Raw genomic sequence first — 22,026 nt, 5'->3', positions numbered from 1 at the left:
GAAATGGAACTGCCTTGACTCAAACTGGTGCCAGCCTGTCAGGCAGTGGCTACACCTGAAGTGCCACAACACTAGACTCTCAATGTTTTAAATTAAGTCTTTCAACTTGAGATATCCTGATGGCCTAGAGAAGATTCCCCAAAGCACGTGCTTCTCAACTTGTAGAGACAATAGTTAAGCAGGCTTCTTTGGATTGCATGGAATGTCTTGATGGATTATGGAAGGATTCTAAGCTGTAAGCATTGTAAAGTTTCTGTGACATCTTTAGAAGTTTGGTGTTCCTGGTGGGACTTGACCAGTCATCACTGTCATATTAACAGAAAAGGAAACCTACCAGCCTTTCTTTTTTTTTTTTTTTTAAATTTGTTTGTTTGACTCTTTTTTTTTTAATATTCATTTATTCATTAATTACATTGCATTACATGACACAATTTCATAGGTACTGGGATTCCCCCCCCTTCACCCCAAACCCTTCCCCCATCATGAATTCCTTCACCTTGATGCATAACCACAGCTCAAGTTCCGTTGAGATTCCCTAATTAAAAGTTTACACCATACAGAGTCCAGCATCCCACTTGTCCAGTTCAAGTTCAACGGCCTCTTAGGGAGGCCCTCTCAGGTTTGTAGGCAGAGCCAGCAGAGCGTCACCTTGATCAATTAGAAGCTCCAACATATCATCAGCAACAGTCCAGGTATGATGAGGCTGGTGCAGAGTCCACTGATTGACATAGTCCGTCTTAGGGTTTCCCCTTGTCCAGTTTTCCGCTGCAAGCATAAAGCTGAGGTGGTTGATTCATCTACTCCATTTTCCATCTTTTTTTGATTAATGCTTTGATTCCTCCATTTTGTTCAGGGGAATCCCCCTAAAAAAAACTTTGAGGCATTCCCAGTCCAGGTTCCTACATGTACTACTAGTAAGCACAGTGCTCGCCACCGTCCATCACTCCGATCAGCTGATGGTTTTAACCCCTGGTTTGGTTCTCTTCTGAGCCCCGACCTCTATTGGAACCAATGAGTATCACATCTCTCCCCGGCTCTGCCCATCACACTCTCGTCCCTCACCTAAACCAGTGGGAGGAGTGCTGGTCGGGTGTTGCATTCCCTACTAGCACAGGCCATTTCACCTTGGCATTTTGTGTTTTGTACTGTTTTTTTTTTTGTTTTTTGTTTTTGTTTTTTTTTTTCATCGCAACCAAACCCGGCCAGGCCCCCACAGTTTCAGCACTTGGGCTTGCCAGTGGATGACGTGAACCGACTCAGCCTGGTCTGCCCCAACCCGAGCCAAGTGTATTCCAGTGGGTCACATTCCAAAGCCTCTTCTGGGTTATTTACCTCCATGCTTCTTGCGTTTATTTGTAGAGTCAGTGTCCTGTCAGAGGAACTGTTCAGGTTCCTCCCTCCGACTCCTTCATGGTGTCGGGCTTCACGCATTCCAGCAGGTCCTTCGGCCAGCTCCGCTCTTCAATCCATTCTGGTTCCTGCTGTTGAGAGTTTCAGCCCAGCCACGGCTCGTCCATACCCACGTATATCTCATATATGGCTCAGATGGGGTTGAGGCCTAGCCGAGCCCGTCCAACGTCTATCCTGGTCCTCCGGAGCACCAAACTGTGCTGTGGTCTAATCCAGCATGGTGCGTCAAAGCCGAATTGATATTTGTGCCAAGGGATTACAACTGTGACCCGACCAGAACTCAGCCTCCCTCCAGTTCCTGTGCCCCTTAGTGGTAGGCTCCACGCAGCCAAGGCCTCCACCACGCTCTCCAACCAGGCCTGTTGCCAGCCGGTGTTAACTATGCCAGAGGTTGCTCTGGTCAGCCCAGAGCGTCCTATAGACTGTCATGCCTCCTGCATAGACTCCACCGGCCCTTCTAAACCGTCCAATGGGGTCAGAGTGTCAGGGGATTGGTCCACGCATGCCTCACACATTCGAGCCCCGAGTATGGTTCTTGAATGCCAGTCAGTGTCATAGTCCTGCCTTCTGTGACCCCTCTGCTGATCCCTCATCCTATCAGGTAATGGGGCATCCTGCTGGACAAGCCCGGAATTTTGCCTTTTAAGTGAGCTGATGTTGGCGATCGGCACTATAAAGTGACTACAGGTTCTTCAGAGGAAGATTAAATGCCTTTGAAAAGCTTAAGGACTAATACATATTCTCAGAGTACTGTGGGTTCAGCACGGAGCGTCTCATGCAGCATATCAGAGAAACCAAATTCCAGAACTTCCTGGCCGGGCGGCCAGCAGGCGAAGCCTGGTGCCAAATGGCGCACTGGCCGCCCGAGAGCCTCGCACCCCATGTACCTGCGCAGGTGGTGGAAAGCTTGGCTGTGTTAGGCTGGAATCGTGGCAGGGACCCAAGCTGCTTGGGCCCCCGCCTGGATCCTGCTAGCTCCTCCCCCACTCCAGCCCCTGGCATGGCGGCTCAGAGGCGTTCCCAATCCGCTTCTCAGGGTCCTACCAGCCTTTCAAAACTCTTGGATTACAGCTTGCATCACAGGTCTAGAAGTTTGAAAGATCGACTGCTGCATGAGGAAAGCCATTGTGCTTTCTAACCTGTTCCATCAATGAGTTACTACGTCGGCCTGTGACTTCTGTGCTGTAATCCATGTTTTCAACACTGGTGCTTGTAAGTCTTGTCATCCACAATCCGGATTCTTCTGTCAGGCAAAAGCACCCTGACAATTATTTGAAAAGTCGGCTTCTGACAAAAGATCAAAGAAGTAACTAAAATTTCCCAGAATGCTGAAGAGACTGAGATGCGTGAACCTGCTGACAGAGACCAAATGAAACAAGAAGTGACTACAAAGACTCAGGCCACAGTTTCTGTTTAACTGGTAACTGGTGACATCTGTGTACATCTGGTTCTTAAAGCATTGTTGGTTCTCCACTTAAATGCTTTATCTTCTAGGGTTAAAGAAAGTTTCTCTTGAGGCTTTGAGGATTTGCATCATTTGGTAAAGTACGTTTTTATAAACCAAGATAAAAACATTGAACTTTGTTTTCCAGCTGAATTCCCCCAAAACTGATATTCTTGTCTATTACGGCAACACAGTGATTTGCATATATTAATTAAGAACCAGTTTTCCACATAACAGAATACAACTTGAAACATCAGCTTATTTAAAATATGCGCAAAATGCCTGACTTCAAGGGCTCCTAGTCTTTTCGTGAATAAATAAAATTGCGTCTTCCAAGTAGAACTTTTTTTATTATCATTTTATGATAGGTCCATAGATCGTGGGATTTCCCTTATCCCTCTCCAAATCCCCCCCCCACCTAGTTCCTCTATATCATTACTAAAGTATAATTCTTCATACACAGTCATATGTCCATCATGGCAGGCATGGACAGTGGCAGAGAGTCCATCATCCTATTGTCAAGATACAGTAAACAGTTTCATTGTAAGTCCATCTTTGTCTGGAAGTAGAAATGCATACTACACTGTATCCTCACATCTGGATAGGTTAGTCTCCATTTCACAGCTACTGTACATCCCCTCAAATGAAAAGTCATAATACAAAATCAAAAATAGAAAGATAAGTAGAAATTTACAATGCCATGAAGTTAAATGACATGTTACTAAATATGACAGTCTCCACTACACAGCTACTATACATCCCATTAAATGAAAAGCCACAAAACAAAATCAATACCAGGAAGAAAAAAGAAATTAACAACACCATGAAGTTACATGACATGCTACTAAATGACTAACGTGTAGCTGAAGAAATGAAAATCAAGAACCTTCTTGCACAAAATGATGCTACTGTAAGATCTATGAGTCATTGAAGAATTTAATCAGAAGAAAGTGTTTTGAAGAGATGAAACTAACAAAAAAAATCAAAATGAATGTGATAAAGTTTCCACTGATTTTTGTTGGTGAAATGTGTCTCTTCTAAACTACAAATAGATGGGTTTTGTTTTTTAATCCAGCATACTAATCTATTTCATTTGATTGAGCTTAAGCCAATTACTTTTAGGGTTAATATATATGGGTGGTACTTTGGTCCTGTCATTTTAGGAATGGGTTGTTCATTGGTTTAGTCTTCTGTTGTTATTTTACTGGGATGTTCTTCCCATGTGCCTGTGTTTTTATTTAGTGCTATTCCTCTTCTCTGTTAAGAGAACATCTTGAAGTATCATTTGTAGGACAGGTTTGGAAGACGCATATTCTTTTAACTTCTCTTTGCTGTGGAAAAATTTATTTTCATTTTCAAAGACAAAAGAAAGCTTTGCTGGATATGTTATCCTAGGCTGACAATTTTTTTCTTTTAGAATCTGGAATATGTCACTCCATTCTCTTCTTGCCTGTAGAGTTTCCTATGAGAGATCTCCTGTGACTTTAATTGGCATTCCTTTATATGCCAATCGATTTTTTTCACGTGCACATTTAAGGATCTTTTCCTTTTGTTCTATTGAAGAGAGCTTGATGATCATGTGCCTTGGTGAAGATCGCTTTTGGTCAAGCCTGTTGGGATTTCTGTGTCCCTCCTGGATCTCTTTTCCCAATTCTTTTTCTAGATTAGGGAAATTTTCCCTTATTATTTCATTAAATATATTTGTAAAGTCAGTTTTTCTTTCTGTACCTTGTGGAACTCCCATAACTCTTCTATTTGGCCTCTTAGTAGTGTCTTTCAATTCTTGAATACTTTTTTTGTCCTGATCCAGCTCTGCTTCCTTCCAGCTTTGTGTTTGCTTCCCCCCAATGACAGGAAATACCTTCCAATTCTGAAATTCTTTCTTCTGCTTGCTTCAATCTATTTTGGAGACTCTCCACTGTACTTTTAATTTGCTCTACTGTGCTCTTAATTTCTGATATACCAGTCTTGATTTGCTTTATTGCTGCTATTGCTTGTGTAAAATATTCCTTAAATTCTTTAAACTCTTATATGTGCTTCTCATTGTTGATCAGAAGCTTTAAATAAGTTTTCTGAGTTCTGTGTCCCCCATTTTCTCGATGTCTTCCTCAGTTAACTCTGAGGTGGGCATAAGGTTTTGCTGCTTTGCAGGGGAATTTTCAGTAATATTCATTGTGTCTTTGTTTCTTCTTTTGTTGCAGTTCTGGTTATCAGATTCTTCTCCTTGGGGCAGGTTTCTAAGCTGTGTCACCCACAGGTCTACAGTCCGATCTTACTTATTGCAATTGGTACACAACTCTTTGCTTGCAGCCAATTGTGCCACACCCTCCAGTGAGTTCCAAGTCTGGGTTCTTATGTTAGATTTCTACCATGGTCTCCGTAGCCGCAACTCCTGGCTCACTAATCTCCACCTCCTGTGATACCGCGCTGAGGCTGCACTGTTGTCTGTACAACCATTCTTCCACTTCCAGTTGGAGCAGATCCCAGGATTAGGGAGACACCAGGTGTCCAATATAGCTAGGTTGTTGGTGGTGCTGATCTTGCCGGAATCTATTGGCCATTAGGTCTGGATGTCACACTGACCTGTTTTGACCTATACAATGCCACAGTCAGTATTATTTCCCTTTGGGACCCATCCATTGCACAGAACTCAGTGAGTTCTCGCGAGTTCAGTACATGCGCAGTTCACTGTTTTCCCCTGCAGTCCTAAAGCTATTGCCACAGTGTACAAAATGGCACCTGACATACCACTACTAGGGTTCTTGATCTGCTGGCCACCAGGTCTGAGGGCTATACAGACCTGTCTTGGGTGGAACCTATAGAATGCCACGTTGATGCAGTTCACTGAATTTGAAATGAGATCACTCCCAGCTCAGCGTATGCCCAGTCCTTTCCCTTGCCTTTGCCTCCTTATGCAAAATGGCACCCAATTCGGCTCTAGGGGGCTAACTTGGCTGTGAAATCCACCCTGTTCTCACACTGCCCATCTGGGATCTGCTGCTCTGTCTCTGCTCCTGGTCAAATCAAACGGACCAGCAGGACGGATAGTTCTTTGTATGGGTTCCCCTCCCAAGCTCCCAAAGTCTCTTCCCACCTGGTAGCTAGTGGAGTTCTGGTTGCTGGTGGAGTTCAGATCACCACTAGCTGAATGCCCCTGGAATATTGGTCACTGCAACACCACACCATTGTGTCCGCTGCTTTCCTGTGTCTGTCAGTCTCCAGGTACCCCTCTGCTGTTGTTCTGTCCTCTCCTACTTTCTGGAATGTGTCCTCTCTGCTTCATCCTGATTAAATGTTTTTCCATCCATTTAAATGTGTCCTTGCCCTATTCTGCCATCTTGATTCTCTCCTAGTAGAACTTTAAACTTCAAAATATCAGATGTGAGCCCAGCATGGTATCCTAGTGGCTAATGTCCTCACCTTGCCTTTACCCCTATGGGTGCCGGTTCATATCCTAGCTGCTCCTCTTCCCATCCAGCTCCCTGCTTACAGCCTGGGAAAGCAGTGGTGAACAGCCCAAAACCTTGGGACACTGCACCTGCATTGGAGACCTGGAAGAGGCTCTCTCTCTCTCTTCCTCTCCAGTTCTCTCTTTTCTTCCCTCCCTCTGCAACTCTGCCTTTCAAATGAAGAAGTAAATGTTTTGGGGGAGCAGTGGGCAGGGAGTGTTTGACATTGACTCCTGATTGGCAATCTTTTCCCCTAGAACATAGGACCTAACTGGGCCAGCAGGCAGAATAGGTCCATCCTAGCAAATGAGGAACAGAGCTTGACTACAGGATGGTTGATCAGTTCAATCTTGAGGAAAAGATGAAGGGAAAAACATGAAAGTTAAAATGAAGTCACTGATGTTAATCCTAAACTACAGTAGATAAAGTTGAAAATTTATGTGGAATGGGTTCTTATGCGTAATAACCACATAATAACTACCATAAAAGACTGCTAGAATTTCACAGAGGGCACTGCTTCAGAAAAGCCATGCTAACTAAATTATGATGCTTTATATTCTCCCATTTGATGCTAGAACACATGTACTGCATCCACACTAGCTGAATTCCTTCAACCTCTTTGTACATAAGAGGAAACAATTAGGATTAAAAGTACTGACTCAAAAATCCATGAAGAATACAGCACTGGATGGAGAGCTTCTCCAACGACCTAAACATGGAAACCAAAGCCTAGCCAACTCAACTGACTCAGTAGCAGCTCCCTGTGACATCCTACGGGAGGCTTCATGGCGCACAGTCAGCCCTCCTACTGTGTGCTGCTGAGCACTGGCTTGAGAACAGCCACTGGGAGAAATGGCAAGCCATGCTATTTGACAATCTAAATGTTACTCTAAAAGCTACAGTGTCATGGAGCCTTCCATTGCTGTGCTGAGCTGTCAGCATTCCTTAGGAGTGCTGATTAAGTCCCAGATGTTCCACTTCTCATCCTGATCCCTGCCAATGCACCTGGCGAGGCAGCCAAGCCTTTGCCATTCACATAGGAGACTTGAAAGGAGTTCCAGGTTCCTGGCTGTTACCTGGCCCACTTCCTGCCATGCAGCCAATTGAGGCACAAATCAAATGAAGAACTCTATCTCTGTCTCTCCTTCTCTGTGTAACTTTTAAATAACTAAAATAAATATTAAGACAAAACAAAATTATCTCATCTTTAAATCTGACCATCTTCCTTGCTTCCAGACATCTCTGGGGGAACTTACGGGTTATTAGACAAGCATATTCCAGCACACAAGATCTGACTGAAGTCCCTTTAGAGACTCCAGATGGGAATTGCTTCATGGGGTTAGAAAAATCAAAGGCTGAATATGCAAATATCAAATATCTAGGAAACTCTGGGAGCGGAAGTATTGCCCCCAGGTATCTCAACCCTGCAGACTCACATTCATAGCTCTCAGCTATCCCTGTATTTTGGGGTAGATATGAGAGTGAATATTTACACTGACTTTAAGCGTGCCTGTCTGTATGACATGCCTCTGTGGCTATTTAAAAGGAAAAAATAATTGGCCTTATTAAATAGCAAAGATTTTGCACTGAGGAAGGTAATCCTCCGAAAACAAATGGCTTGATATATCCTCATAGATCCAAGGGGGATCTCCAATAAAGCAAGATGCCCCCAATAAAGCAAGATGTTGTTTCTGCATTGCTAACAGCTCTGGGAGCATTCCCCGAGCTCTCCAGGATGTATCCAACAAGATTAATGAATGATGCCCCCCCTAGTTTGTTACTCAAAGTCCTTTGGAGACACAGTGTTAATTGTCTGCTTTGCATTTTAGGTATACAAATATTAATACATAATGAATTTTGTAATTGCCATGAAGTGATGATACATCTGTAAAGTAAATTATGCAGAAACTACCTGGCCCCAATGCCCTCAGGAAGCAGTCTCCTTTGTCAAACCTGGGACTCCTGAAAGAAGAAATGCCTACAGCTTCCTCTGCTGCAGCTTGACAATTGCTGGTAGGCCTCTCTGCTTCCATTTCAGCAGGAAGCAAGCAGCTAGAATGATTGATGCCTGAGCATTTGTAGATGCTGTCGAACCCCAGCATCTTCCTCAGCTTGCTGTTTATCTTCAAAGATTCATTTCTTAAGTTAAAATGGACAGAGTACAGCCAGAGCCAAGACCCTGATAATGTAAGGATTTAAATTGCCCCTGAACACAGTTAGCATCCCATGCTGGCCTCTCTCTATTCCGGGGCCTTTGAGAAACTCTCAGGTTCTGTTTGAAAAAAGTAACTCTCAATCTGTCCTTAGACCCAACCAGGCTGGAGCCCAGCTCTGCCATCTGAAAACAAACGTGCCGGCACCTGTCACTGACCAATCAAGGGAGTGCACCGTGCGGGACCAACCAGAGCATGCACTCTTCTGGAAATGGAACATTGGCTGCCTGACTCCTTGCTCTGTGCTTCGCACCTAAATGCACGATGCTTTCACTGTGCAAGTGTCGGGGATCGGCTCCTGAGCCACCAGTGAGCAGATGCTTTTGTGGATTCCATAGTCATCATCCAACCAGCCCTGTTGTTTTCTATGACAGATTAGGGCCGGGTGGTCTCCAGGCAACAAAAACAAAGCTGCAAAAACTATAAGTCAATCAAAAACAATCCAGTTTCCAAAAAATAACTCTTGCCTCACGTCTGACACTTCCCAAAACCCAGGGATTCGCATCCACATGGAGGCCTTCCCTTCATCACTTCTTGTTCTTTCAGTCATTTCTCCTTTTTTTTTTTTTTTTTTTTTTTTTTTACTTTTCCAGGTTGCTGATAATTTACAGGGTTTTTGTTTCCATTTTAGTTACAGGGAAGGTTTCAACGTGTTAGACTTGTCAGTTCTTGGAAGCAATTACTAGCTGCGAATCGCTGAGCTTTTTATGCTACATTTTTATAAAGAAAAACACCTCCTCATGTACCTATTCACTGAGACCATCCACACCCACTTAACTCTAGTATCAGTTCCAGGGGCAAACCTGGTAAGGCCATGCTCCCTGGCCACCAACTCACTCCCCGGTGCTGGCACATACACTGCTTATCAGGAAACATACCATTTGTCAGTTGCCAAATAATACCATTGTGTGGAAACTCAGACATGGCCCTGCCATTTCCTGATTGGTTAGAAAGCACCCATGGGAAAGGTCTGCTGTAGGATCCTGCCCAGACAAAGAGGGAGCAGGAAACCCCTAAGAACTTCCATAAACCTCAGTGTCTCTCTTGTACCCCTTTCAGGAAACACCCCATCTCCCCAATCTCTTCTGGAAGGTGCTATCCCAGTCCTTCTCCTGTTCACTTACACGGGAAATGGGCAAACATTTCACAAAGGAACAAACCCAAATGGCAAATAAACATATGAAAAAATGCTCAAGTTCCCTGGCAATAAGGGAAATCCAAATTAAAACATCAATGAGGTACCACCTCACGCCAGTAAGATTGGCCCACATGAATAAAAGCACCAGCAACACTTGTTGGCGAGGTTGCGGGGAAAAGGGATCCCTACTCCACTGCTGGTGGGGCTGCAGGCTGGTACAGCCTCTATGGAAATCAGTATGGAGAACATTCAAACAACTCAAAATCAACATACCATATGATCCAGCAATAGCACTCCTAGGAATGTATCCAAAACACCTGTTTCATGAGAAACCAACATGCACTCCTATGTTCATTGCAGCACAATCAGTAATTGCAAAAACATGGAAGCAACCAAAATGCCCATCAACAGAGGATTGGATAAGAAAGCTATGGTTCATCTACTCCATGGAATACTACTCAGCTATTAAAAAAAAACCAAAATGCAGTACTCTGTGGCCAAATGGGCCAAACTGGAAACCATAATGCTAAGGGAAATGAGCCAATCCCAAAAGGTTAGATACCACATGTTTGCCTTAATTTAAGATGATATGATGTTATATATAACATGTTAGGTTATATATGTTATGTTATATGTTATGTATAAACTAAAATTGAAATGTCAATGAGGTGGTCACAGAAGGTGGTTAAGAACTCGCATTTATTTTTAACATATTGGTTACTCATTACTATGTCAATTAATTCCATAATGATATAAATTTTTGCTGATGGTATGTTGGAGTTTTTAATTGATCGGGATGATACTCTGCTGGCTCTGCCTTCAAACCAGAGATTGTCTCCCTAAGAAGCCGTTGAACTTGACTGGACAATAAGATGCTCGACTCTATGTTTGGTATATGTTTGCAATGAGGGAATCTCAACTGAACTTGAACTGTGGTTATGCAACAAGGTGGAGGAATCCACCATGGTGGGAGGGTTTGGGGAGGGGTGGGGAGAACCCAAGTATCTATGTAACTGTGTCACATAATACAATGTAATTAATGAATAAATTTTAAAAAAAACTTATTTTATATCCACAACTGATTCCCAGCTTTTTATTTCTTTACTAAACTGAGGAAGAATCCACCAAGGTTTGCCATTAACATTTATCTTCCATTTGCAAAGTGTGGCTACTAGACTTGTTTACAGTAAACGATTATTTCTAAAAGGTACGCATAATGTGCTTGGAATATTATTTTAACATATATCAAATTATGTTCTATTTCCCATTTTTTGGTAGATAAACTTTTTTAAAATAAGCATTTTTAAAAAGGAAAAATCTGTAAAGATTTTTATAATGATTGTTTTGACATTTTATCATAAGAAATATTCATCTTATCCTTACTTTTTGTTTTATGGTAATGAAATACACTATCTGAAGTAAAATAAGTTATTTTGTAAATGTAACATGCATATAGCAAGATAGTTAATAACATAAATTCTCTAGGTTTAGTTCAAAGTATTTGCCTCAAAAAATCCTTCCTCCCATTTCCATGATTGAATAGAAACCTGTCTTTCCTTTTTTCCAAAAACTGTTCTAGTAATTAAATAAACGGAAATGATTCAAGCCCATTCTCTCTAGAATCGGTTTTCCTTCTTTTTCATCTCCCTTTTCTCTTCCTTTTTAGTGTGAATTCTTGAAAACAAATGCCCCATCATCCTTCCTCAACTTGGTTCTAGAAATGTCTTTAAGAATGAGATTTTCTTCAATATACAGGCAAATCCCAGGTCAACCGTTGCTACAGTCATTATCCACTCCGAGAGCATCCTCTGGTTTAAACGAGATTAGATTACACACAATCTTAGCTCAGGACTGAAGGTAGGTAAACACAAATTTATTTGAAAAATAAGAAATCATGTAGCACCCTTTTCCTCATACTTTTATATTTTATGTCCTCCAAGACAGCCACCTATTACTGGAGTCTTGGGCCTGGATCCTAATTGGGATTCTGGGCCAAACTCTCGTGGCTGGAATTTCTTTGTGAGTTTGAACCAGGTTCTTAAACTCTCTAAGCCTGCTCCCTCGTCAGAGAGAGAGCTGGCTAATGACAACAGTGCCTCCTGGACTTCTCTGATGAGAAATTAGATCATGCCTGCCAAAGCATGCTCTCTGGTGGAGAGCCAGAGGGCAGAACATGCAAATGTTAATAATAACGACCATTATGTTAACTACTTGTGCCACTGGAGATGGGAAAGCTGACATATCCCGTTGGAGAAGTTACAGTACCAAACACAAACAGATGTTCTGAATTCTACTTTCACTGCCACACAGAAAGTTTCAGGCATTGCCTGAGAAGCCTCACCGGGCAAGAACGACTTAATGCAAAGCAGAAATGAACATACTCTGTCGAGACTGGTGCCACCACTAAGAGCACAAACTCGAAAGCAAAGTCATATCCCGAGCAACACGAATCGCTCAGTCTTCCTGGCCCAGTTCACTTACTCGCTTGTGGTGGCTTCGTTGTGTCTCTCCCCGTGCTAGCGTCTCAGCTCAGAATGTCTGGGGCCTGATGATCCTCTAGGAGCAACTGATCCATACAGAACTTTGAAATGTCTGCGAGGTTGCATAAGATCAACTCGGTAGTACTCCAGCACCTCTCACAAGCCTTGCTTTTAAAGTCTACCCACCTACGCAGAGGCTGCTCTAGTTGATCAGTCAAGTTGAAAACCTGAGTGCATAAAATCTGGTTAGCTGTGTTTGAGGAAAACCCAGCTCTAGCTGGAAGCCTCGACCATATTAAGCAAGAGAGTCCAACCTAAGACTCTTCTGTTTGACAGAGTGACTCTCACTGAATATGATTACAAGTGATGATCCTATCCACCTAATACATAACTGAAAAATGCAAGAACTCAAGAAACATCTGACAAATGTTAGACATTCATAAAGCGGCCCTCATTCTGTGATATGATTAACATTCAGGCTCACTGATGAGAGCAGCTCTCTGTCCTGTCATAATGGAAACAGAAGTAGTGGGTTACGATCTAAAAAGGAACCAGAAATTAAGACCTTGAACACTATTGCTTCAGGCTTTTATGGGTAGAAAGAACAAAGTTATTACAAATGACCTTCATTGTAGGTGATGAATATCATGTTCCTACTGCGACCATTAATTTCTTAAAATAGCAGAATCTTTAACCATGTTCAAGAAGTTGATAATGCTACCTATATTCTTACAAATTGATAAAATGATTGCAAACTTCCTCAATATTGTGGTGTATTCTAAGCTATCCAAACTGAATTATCATAACAAAGTAGCTTAATAGGCATAGTTTTCCTGTTTATAGTTACTTATTTAGGTTTTTTTCAAAGAATGAAGGATTTCCTCCTTAAAACAAAACTTCACATTGATGTACAGAAAAGCATCTTTTGGGTGACCCATGACACCTTACACAGAAATCTGTTCCATAGGAGAGAATAATGTTGAGTTGAGGCTCCTGAGTGGTGTTCTGAGTTGGTAGCATTTCTTTTCTTTCAAGAAGCCTCTTAACATCCAAGACCAAGGTTGAGCATTTACACATACATGGGTTTATGGGTGATGAGGTGTAAGCACGAGAGATAACTAAATAAAACTCTTCAGAAGACATTTTCCTTCACAAGAGTAAGGGAAAAAAGAACTACTCTATTCTGAAAAATCTATCAAGCCTCAAATCTCTATTGGACATCTATTGAAAGAGATTATATGAAATTAATGACAAGTCTAAACAAACTTTAATGGGTTAATTAAAAAGAGGAACAAAAAGAGTTTTAGTTCCATACAGATTACATAAATTAGCCTCCTACAATGATGTTTTCCTATCAAAAGAATGTTGTTCCACTAGGGCTAATTGTGGCAATAGGAATTAAGGTAATTTAAATTCTACAGAACAGGAAATTTAAAAGACTCCTGTGTTGCAGAGAAACCCAAGAATATACAGGAGTAATGGCTCTACAGGATAATTCTCTAACTCCAAGCGCTGGGATCCTATGTGTGCTGGTTTCTGTCCTGGCTGCTCCAGTTTCCATCCAGCTTCCTGGTTATGGCCTGTGAAGATAGTGGAGGTCGGCCCGAAGCCTTAGGACCCTGCACTTGGGAGACCTGAAGGAAGCTCCTGGCTCCTAGTTTCTGATAGGCTCAGCACCAGCCATTGCAGCCATTTGGGGAGTGAACCAATGAATGGAAAATCCTTCTCTCTGTGTTTCTCCTTCACTCTAAAAATCTGCCTTTCCAATAAAAATAAGTAATTTTTAAATCATTTTTCAATTGTACTTTTCCAAAGCATGCTTTTCTTTCACTATGTGACTTGAGGAGGTAAATCTCTCCTCAAGTTTACACTCATGTTCTATGTCCAGCAAATGACCACAGTAGCATAATAATCCAGGACCTCTAGCTGGACTTAATTTATGAAAGGATGTGCTCTATAGCTTTCACAATAGTTTAATTTTCATCTGGTGAATGTATTTCATTGTTTCATTTCTCTATTAGTTCCTATCAATGACGAAGCAACTCTACTGTTTGGGACTCAGTTCCACTGGCTAAAGTCAAAAGAATGAGTCATGTTGGATTTGGTCCCCAGAAGGGCTTGCTAGCACCATGGACATGTTTATTAACAGCACTTAACAGCATCTGTCCTTAACTCAGTGCCCTTTTACTCTCACAGTTATAGAAGCCAGAAATCCCAAAAGAAGATGCTGACAAGGAGCCATGTTCCCATTGAACTCTGCTGGGAAGAATCCTTCCTGGCCTCTTCCTGGCCTCTGCTGGAGGCTGGCAGTGCTCAGCCTTTCCTCACTTGGGTCTGCAGCGCTCTGACCTATCTGCATGGTAATGAGCTGTCTTCTCAGAAGCACACCATCACGGGCCGACTTCATTTCACTCACAACTACCCTATTTCCAAATCAGTTGCTTTAAAAAAAAACTGGTGGTGAGGATCTCCAAATCTTTGAGGAGGGGTACAATTCAATCCTTGACATTCCTTTACTATCTTAAATCTAATCATTTTCTGCTAGTAAATCTATTGCAACTCAATTGAGTTTCTTTGCAGTTAAAAAAGAAAAAAGATGGCAAGCAAGACTAAAGAGAGATGAGAGAAGAAAGAAAGAAGGAAATGGCCCAGTACGATAGCTTAGCAGCTAAAATCCTCGCCTTGAATGCACCGGGATCCCATATGGGCACCAGTTCTAATCCCAGCCTCCCCATTTCCCATCCAGCTCCCTATTTTAGCCTGGGAAAGCAGTTGAGGATGGCCCAAAGCCTTGGGACCCTGCCCCGCATGGAGACCTATAAGAAGCCCTGGGTTCCTGGCTTCGGATTGGCTCAGCTCCATCTACTGCAACCACTTGAGAAGTAAACCATCAGACAGAAGATTTTCCTCTCTGTCTCTCCTCATCTCTGTATATCTACCTTTCCAATAAAAATAGATAAATATTTTTAAATTAAGGAAGGAGGAAGGAAGGAAGGAAGGAAGGAAGGAAGGAAGGAAGGAAGGAAGGAAGGAAGGAAGGAAGGAAGAGAGAGAGAGAGAGAGAGAGAGAGAGAGAAAGAAAGAAAGAAAGAAAGAAAGAAAGAAAGAAAGAAAGAAAGAAAGAAAGAAAGAAACTTCACATAATACCACCAGACTAGCATCCATTATACGCACCAGTTCATGTTCCAGGTGTTCCACTTCCAGTCTAGCTCTCTATTTATGACCTGAGAATGCAGAAGAGGATACCCCGAGTTCTTGTGCCCCTGTACTTACAAGTACAGGAGGCCCAGAAAAAGCTCCTGGCTCCTGCTTCAAACCCGTTCCATTCCAGCTTTTATGTCCATTTGGGGAGTGACCCACAAGATGAAAGATCTGTCTGTGTTTGTGTGTGTGTGTCCTTTTTCTCTGTAACTCTACCTTTCTAATAAATATAAACTTAAAAATGAAAAAAATTAAAAAATTAAACATAATCCCACCAGACTGTCAAGGCAATTAGCTACACCAACAACCACATATGTGCCACCATGTCAGGGCACACTCTGTTCCCGGGACAAAAGAAAAGTTTCTTTCTGCTACTTACTCAACAGGAAAGTGAAAAGGAAATCCCCTTAAAGAAACTGCACAGTAGGAGATAGAACTGCTCCAACTCAATCTTTGTCTCCCAAGTCTTGGGCTCAAATTGCTATCTTCGATGAGACATTGTCTACCATAAATAAAAACAACATATTGTATATGATAACAAGCAGAACTGTTGCTCAAAAACACACAAAGATCTGGGCTTCTCTGCTCCTCTGCCCCTGGCTGGCAGTGTGGTTGAAGAGAAGATGCTTAGCTCCTCCAGGCTTCAGTCTGTGAGATAGCAGCATACTGTCTATCTAGGAGTGTTAAGTGCTTAAACTCACACATAAATGTAACTACATGTAAATGTAGCTTCATACAGAAGAACAAAAGAGCTATTCCCAGCACCTAGAACATAGTAAGCCAATGTTATCATTGGTTCACTGTACCACGTGTGAAATCATTAGAAAATTCTGTGGACTGTTGTGTTATTTCTATCTTAATTTACATCCCGTGCTGAGAGAGTCTACTGCTTGTTTTATCAATTATTTTGTTTCTAAACTTAGCTAGTGTTCACCAAAGAGATGGTAACTTTTGATCAGACGCTTTTAACTGACCAATACACAAGGCAGTGGGTTTAAGCCACCTGACTTTTCACTACTTTCATTTCAACACCTGTGTCCACTAGGAAGCTTGTCTTCACTCACATTTTTCTTCCATCATGCCATTTCTGAGATAGCCAGTAGATTCCTCCCAGCACCTACAAATCAATTTCTTTTATTTTGAATTGTGTCTCTGATAAAGGACTCAACAGTGACCCACTGGCACCTTGGGATGGCAGGGTCAAGATTTTAACAACAGGAATTATTTCTTAATGCTGTGAAAAATTTTTATGACCTCTTTGAATGTAGATCAAAGCATGTCAACACTCCCTTAAAAATTAATTACTCTTACCATGGTGCATATAAACCTAATGTGGAACTACTAACTGTTGGGTCGGCAATTGGTGTTGCTAGAAAGCCATCTGATTCGGCTTCCGAGACAATCAGAATCCTCCAGAAAGAATGACTCATGGTCCTGATATTCTAGGAATTGTTCAGAACAGCTCTCTCGCAATGGGATCTTACTAGCTTGTTCACTTAGGGAGTTCATACTGGATCTTTTTTAAAAACAGCAACAACAAAACGATCTATTTATTTTTCTTGAAAAGGCAGATTTTACAGAGAGAAGGAGATGCTGACAGAAAGACCTTCTGTCCACTGATTCACTCTCCAGGTGGCTACAATGTTCAGAGCTGAGCTGATCCGAAGCTAGGAGCCAGGAGCTTGTTGTAGGCTGCCACATGGGTGCAGGGTCCCAAGGCTTTGTGGTCATCCTCTAGTGCTTTCCCAGGTGTGGGAAATGCCCTGATACCTGGTGGACATAGCCAAAGCTTACTTCCCCATGGCCTGAGGTACAACTCCCAGGCCTACACGTGGAGTGTGACGTCCCACATGGCTAAAAGGTCAAGGGGACATGACCAGATGGTCAAGCGAGACAGATGCATCATAAAGCCAATTACAGTGTCTTTGGTGGGCCTCTCCTTTCTTACCCTTTAAAAGCTGTAACCTGTGCAAAATAAAGCGGACATTCTCACCAGCTTGTCTCTGGTGCTTCTTATGGCTAAAGAACACCATTGCCTCACACTCGGTGACCTCAGGGCCTGCAGGTTGGCCTGAACCCCAAGACCCAGGCCACAGGCAAGGAGCTGGAAGAGAAGAGGAGCAGCCAGAATATGAATCCGTGCTCAAGTGGGATTCTGGTGTGTATAAGGCAAGGATTTTAACACTGAGAACACTGGGCCCCATACCTGGTTCCATGTCAGTCATTATCTCAAAGAAGATACACTTAGGAAAACTAAATAGTCTACTACGTTTTCTTGTTTTTAAGATTGATTGATTTGAAAGGCAAAGTTGCAGAGCGGAAGACACAGTTTTCTTCCATCAGCTGATTCACTTCTCAGTGGCTGCAGCAGCCAGGACTGGAGCAGGATAAGACCAGGAAACAGGAAAATCTATCCGGGTCTGCCACTTGGACCCAAGCACTTGGACCAACTTCTGTTATTTCCGTAGGAGTAGGGAGCCGGATTGGAAGAGGAGTAGCCAGAACTCAAACCTGCACTCTTGTGGGATGCCAATATCACAGCCGTGGCTTAACCTGGCTCACCATAGCATCAGCTCTCCATAACCCACAGTGCAGGTGCCATTCCTTAGATTGCAACTAATGAAAAGCTTTAGCACACTGTAGCTAAAATATATATGTTTTCTTTTCTTTTTTTGCTCTAGGATTAGACAATAATTAAGCTTTTGCTCATTGATCTATGTAAATCAGAATGACAAAAATGATCACTAGCTAAAATCTGTTCCTATATTTTTAACGTATTTTACCTCAACTACGCTTTTCCTACGGATTTTTGCATAATTGAAAAAGTCATCCTCCTGCTTTTCCAAAATACTGCGTTTGTATAAAAACATATCTATCGACATTTCTTTATATAAATATACTCCCATGCAGCTTAATCATTCCAATAACAAGGCTTACAGCTTTTATTTCTAGTAGATGATTCTCAGTTTACTCCTGTGTAAGAAACAAAATTCCATACATCAGGTAACTTATGAATAATGGAAGTTTATTTCTCCAAGTTGTAAGCGGCTAGGAAATTCAAGGCCAAGGCACCAGCAAAAGTGGTCATGGTCCCGTCTCTGTGTCCTTACATGGCAGAAGCAGTCAGGGTACTCCCTCCCCCAGCGTCTTTTACAAGGGCGCTAATCCCTCACGCTTAGTACAAGAGTACTGAGCCATCTCACCGCCTCATTACACACAAACACACACACACACACACACAAACACACACACACACACACACACACTGCCAGTCCCTTAATATCACCACAGTGGGGATTCGATTTCAACGGAATTTTCCAGGGAGACATTCAAACTATGGCAAAGATCCAAGTTTGCAAAATGTAGAAAATATTAAGACAAGTGTGTGGCTTATTACTTCCCTGTGGGTGGTCCCAGTGATCTGTAGATTGTCACAGGTACACATCGTGGCTCAGAGAGTTAAGCCACTGCTGGGCTACCCACACCCCATATAAGGGCTTGCAATTGAATCTGTCTACACTTCCGAGGCGACCCCCTGATAGTTCACCTGAGTGCAGAGATTCAAATGCTTTGGTCACTGCCACCCACATGGGAAATTCACCTGGAGCTCCTAGCTTCTGCCTGTCCCAGCCCCGGCTGCTGCAGGTACTGGGTGAGTCAGCCAAGGGCTGGGACATCTCTCTGTCACTGTGCTTTTCAAATAAAAAAAAAAAAAAACTTTTTTTAAAATACAATATATGATATATATATATATAGTTGCATGTCACAGGCTAGCATTTAAGATCATGAACACTTACAATCAAAAAAGAGAAATAATGTTTTGAAACAGCAGATTTATTGATAGCTACCAGTTAAAGAAGATCTATAGCATAGCAGACACTGTGCAACCTTTGTTTTGTCCTCACAACAACCTGAAAACTTCAGTATTTTATCATACTGCTTTATAGATTCGGGATCATAAGGAAGTGGTAGACATGGATTTTTTTTTTAAAGATTTATTCATTTTTATTGGAAAGTCGGATATACAGAGAGGAGGAGAGACAGAGAGGAAGATCTTCCGTCCGATGATTCACTCCCCAAGTGAGCCGCAACGGGTCGGTGCGCGCCGATCTGAAGCCGGGAACCAGGAACTTCCTCCAGGTCTCCCACGTGGGTGCAGGGTCCCAAAGCTTTGGGCCATCCTCGGCTGCCTTCCCAGGCCACAAGCAAGGAGCTATAGACATGGATTTTTAGCAGATATTCCTGACCTCAAAGTGTGGTCTCTACTTCTACTTCCCATCAAGTACTTACTGAGAGCCTGTGCAGTGGCAGGCACCGGGCTGAGTGCTGCAACTGGTGAGTCCATCATTTGTGGGATTTTCTTCAACATCAGTAAGATTTTTTTTTTTTAGGATTTTCTACACATGACCATGCTAGGCCTCTTTGCAAATTGTCAACCTGTGTTTGGGTTACCACATCACAATGCCTAGGCTTCAAGCTAGACGGAAAGCAGAAGTGAGCCGTTCAAGAAGGATGCACAAGTCAAAAGAAAAGTTTCAGGCAATAGTCATGAAGTAATTTCTTATCTCTTGTTGCCACAGCTTACTACCAAAGGAAAGAACTTCCTATTTCCGTGAACTGATGATGCATGCTTGCTTCATGTCGTTTGCCTAATATATTCATACATGAAATTTTCCTCTCTAGAAAAGACACTTTATATATATGTGCATGTATATAGAGAGAAGAAAAGAAGAAAATTCAAAGGTGAGTTAATGAATAAGTACATCAGCAAAGACACAAATATCTCCTCTTTCCACCTCACTTGCATGACACATACAGAAAGTTCTCTTTCTGGCTTCTGTATGAAATAGATAACCGTGTAGGAATCATAGGCTTCTGGTGCTACTATAAAGTTTCCAGCAGAGTTCAAGGACACCTGCCCTGAAGGTGCATACGTCTCAGTACTCAGAGGGCCACAGCTGACTCCTAGAGTTTAATTTTTTTTCACAGATGCTGCCAGAGCAGCCTCGAAGCCAACACCTGGCCCTCATTTTCATAGCAGAGATTCCTGGGTTAACACATGAGACATTTTCCTAAGCATGCAATCCCCTCTAATTATTAGCCAGTAAAAGGGGATTCTCCACACAGAAAACACCTTCTTGCAAAGAGGCTGGCCACAAAGCAACACCTAACAGATGCCAAAGTAAGCACTTATACCTCAAATCATGGTCCGCTGTCCAAGTAGCTCCCCACACGTCGCTTATTTAAGAAAAATAAGTAAGAAAAGTGAGTCTGCCACTCCATCCTGCCAAGCTGAATCGGAGTCTGCTGCTCTGAACATGCTGGCAGCGGCTGTGTGAAGAGCAAAGCAAATACCAAACTCCTGAGGAACACACTCTCCTAAACATAGTGCTGGAGTGTTGATCTCGGTGCCGTCCTGATATGCCAAGCAACATCCATAGGAGCAATTTTTTTTCTTTTACTTACATGCAGTAGGAAACCAAGAGCTGACTCTTCATCCCTGAGTTCAGAAAACAATCCTCGGGGGCAGGGTTGAGGAGTCCACTGTAAGCACCCACAGTACTGACTGCTCCGTCTGCCCAGGACTCCTGTTAGAGGCTGACCAGCAGATCAGGCTCTTTCAAAAGAAAGGGAAGTGTCATCTCCACTTCCTCAATCTTGTTGTTCTTCCTTGTTATTATTGCCAAACCCCTTAGTGATTCCAACATCAGGACACGGTGTATGCAGGACAGACCTGTTTGTCACTGACCAACCCCCTGGGTTCATGCCCAACTTGCACATGTAAAAGACACTTCACTGCATCTCCCTGGTTTGGACGCAGAGATGCATATTTACGGGCATGAGAAGTGAGATTTGTAGAGCTCAGGATGTCTGAATCTGATGCCATGTTTTCAACACCAACCACTTTCGGGTTCAATCTTTCAAACTTCCCTCCTTTTGTTTCCCTTTATCGTTTGTAATACTCTACTAAATGGAAGATACTAACAAGTTTGCAAAATGTAGTTAGCAACAAAAATAAGTCTTAGATCAGGTATGGTGGTGCAGTGGATTAAAACACTGATTACAGTGTCCACACTCCGTATCAGAGGCAGCTTGCATCATGATAACTCAACTTATCAGAGTCAACTCCCATGCAGTGCTCCTGGAAATCAGCAGGTAATGGTGTAAACCTTGAAATTCTATCACCCATGAGGGAGACTCAGATGGAGTTCCTGGCTAGTGGCTTCAGCCTGACCCAGCCCCATTATGGCTGGCCACCTGGGAAGTAAACCAAAAGTGGGAGATCTCTCTTTGTCTCTCTCTGTCATTCTACTTTCAAAATAAATAGAATCCCAAACATTATTTTTATGGTACATATAATACATTCTGCAAGTTTAAACTTAGTTTTTTGTGGTAGGAATTATGACATAGCAGGTAAGGCCACCACACTCTACATCAGCGTCCCATATGGGCAATGATTCACATCCAGAATGCTGTACTGCCAATCCAGCTCCCTGGAGGATGGCCCAGGAACCCGGGCCACTGTACCCACAGAGGAGACCCAGATGAAGCTCCTGATTCCTGGCTCCTGGCTTCAGCCTGGCCTAAGCCCTGGCCATGCTGCCATATGGAGAATCAACCCACAAATGAAAATTCTCTCTCTCTCCTTCTCTCTCTCTCTCTCTCTTTTTCCCAGCCCCCCCCTTCTAAG

At 42.6% G+C, this 22,026-nt stretch overlaps 1 protein-coding gene across 1 annotated transcript in view; it reads right to left on the bottom strand.

Moving 5' to 3' along the window:
• Nucleotides 1-20,913, bottom strand: part of IPCEF1 (interaction protein for cytohesin exchange factors 1) — a 186,483-nt gene extending 165,570 nt beyond the window's left edge. Inside the window, exon 1 of the mRNA XM_012929879.2 lies at nt 20,802-20,913. The gene's annotated coding sequence lies outside the window, so the exon portion shown is untranslated. The remainder of the gene's footprint in view (nt 1-20,801) is intronic.
• Nucleotides 20,914-22,026: the final 1,113 nt, after the last annotated feature.

The sequence above is a fragment of the Ochotona princeps genome, chromosome 1 (assembly GCF_030435755.1).
Source record: "Ochotona princeps isolate mOchPri1 chromosome 1, mOchPri1.hap1, whole genome shotgun sequence".
NCBI lineage: Eukaryota > Metazoa > Chordata > Mammalia > Lagomorpha > Ochotonidae > Ochotona > Ochotona princeps.
The sequence above is the reverse complement of the archived record's forward strand: the minus strand, read 5'-3'. Positions and strand labels throughout refer to the sequence as shown.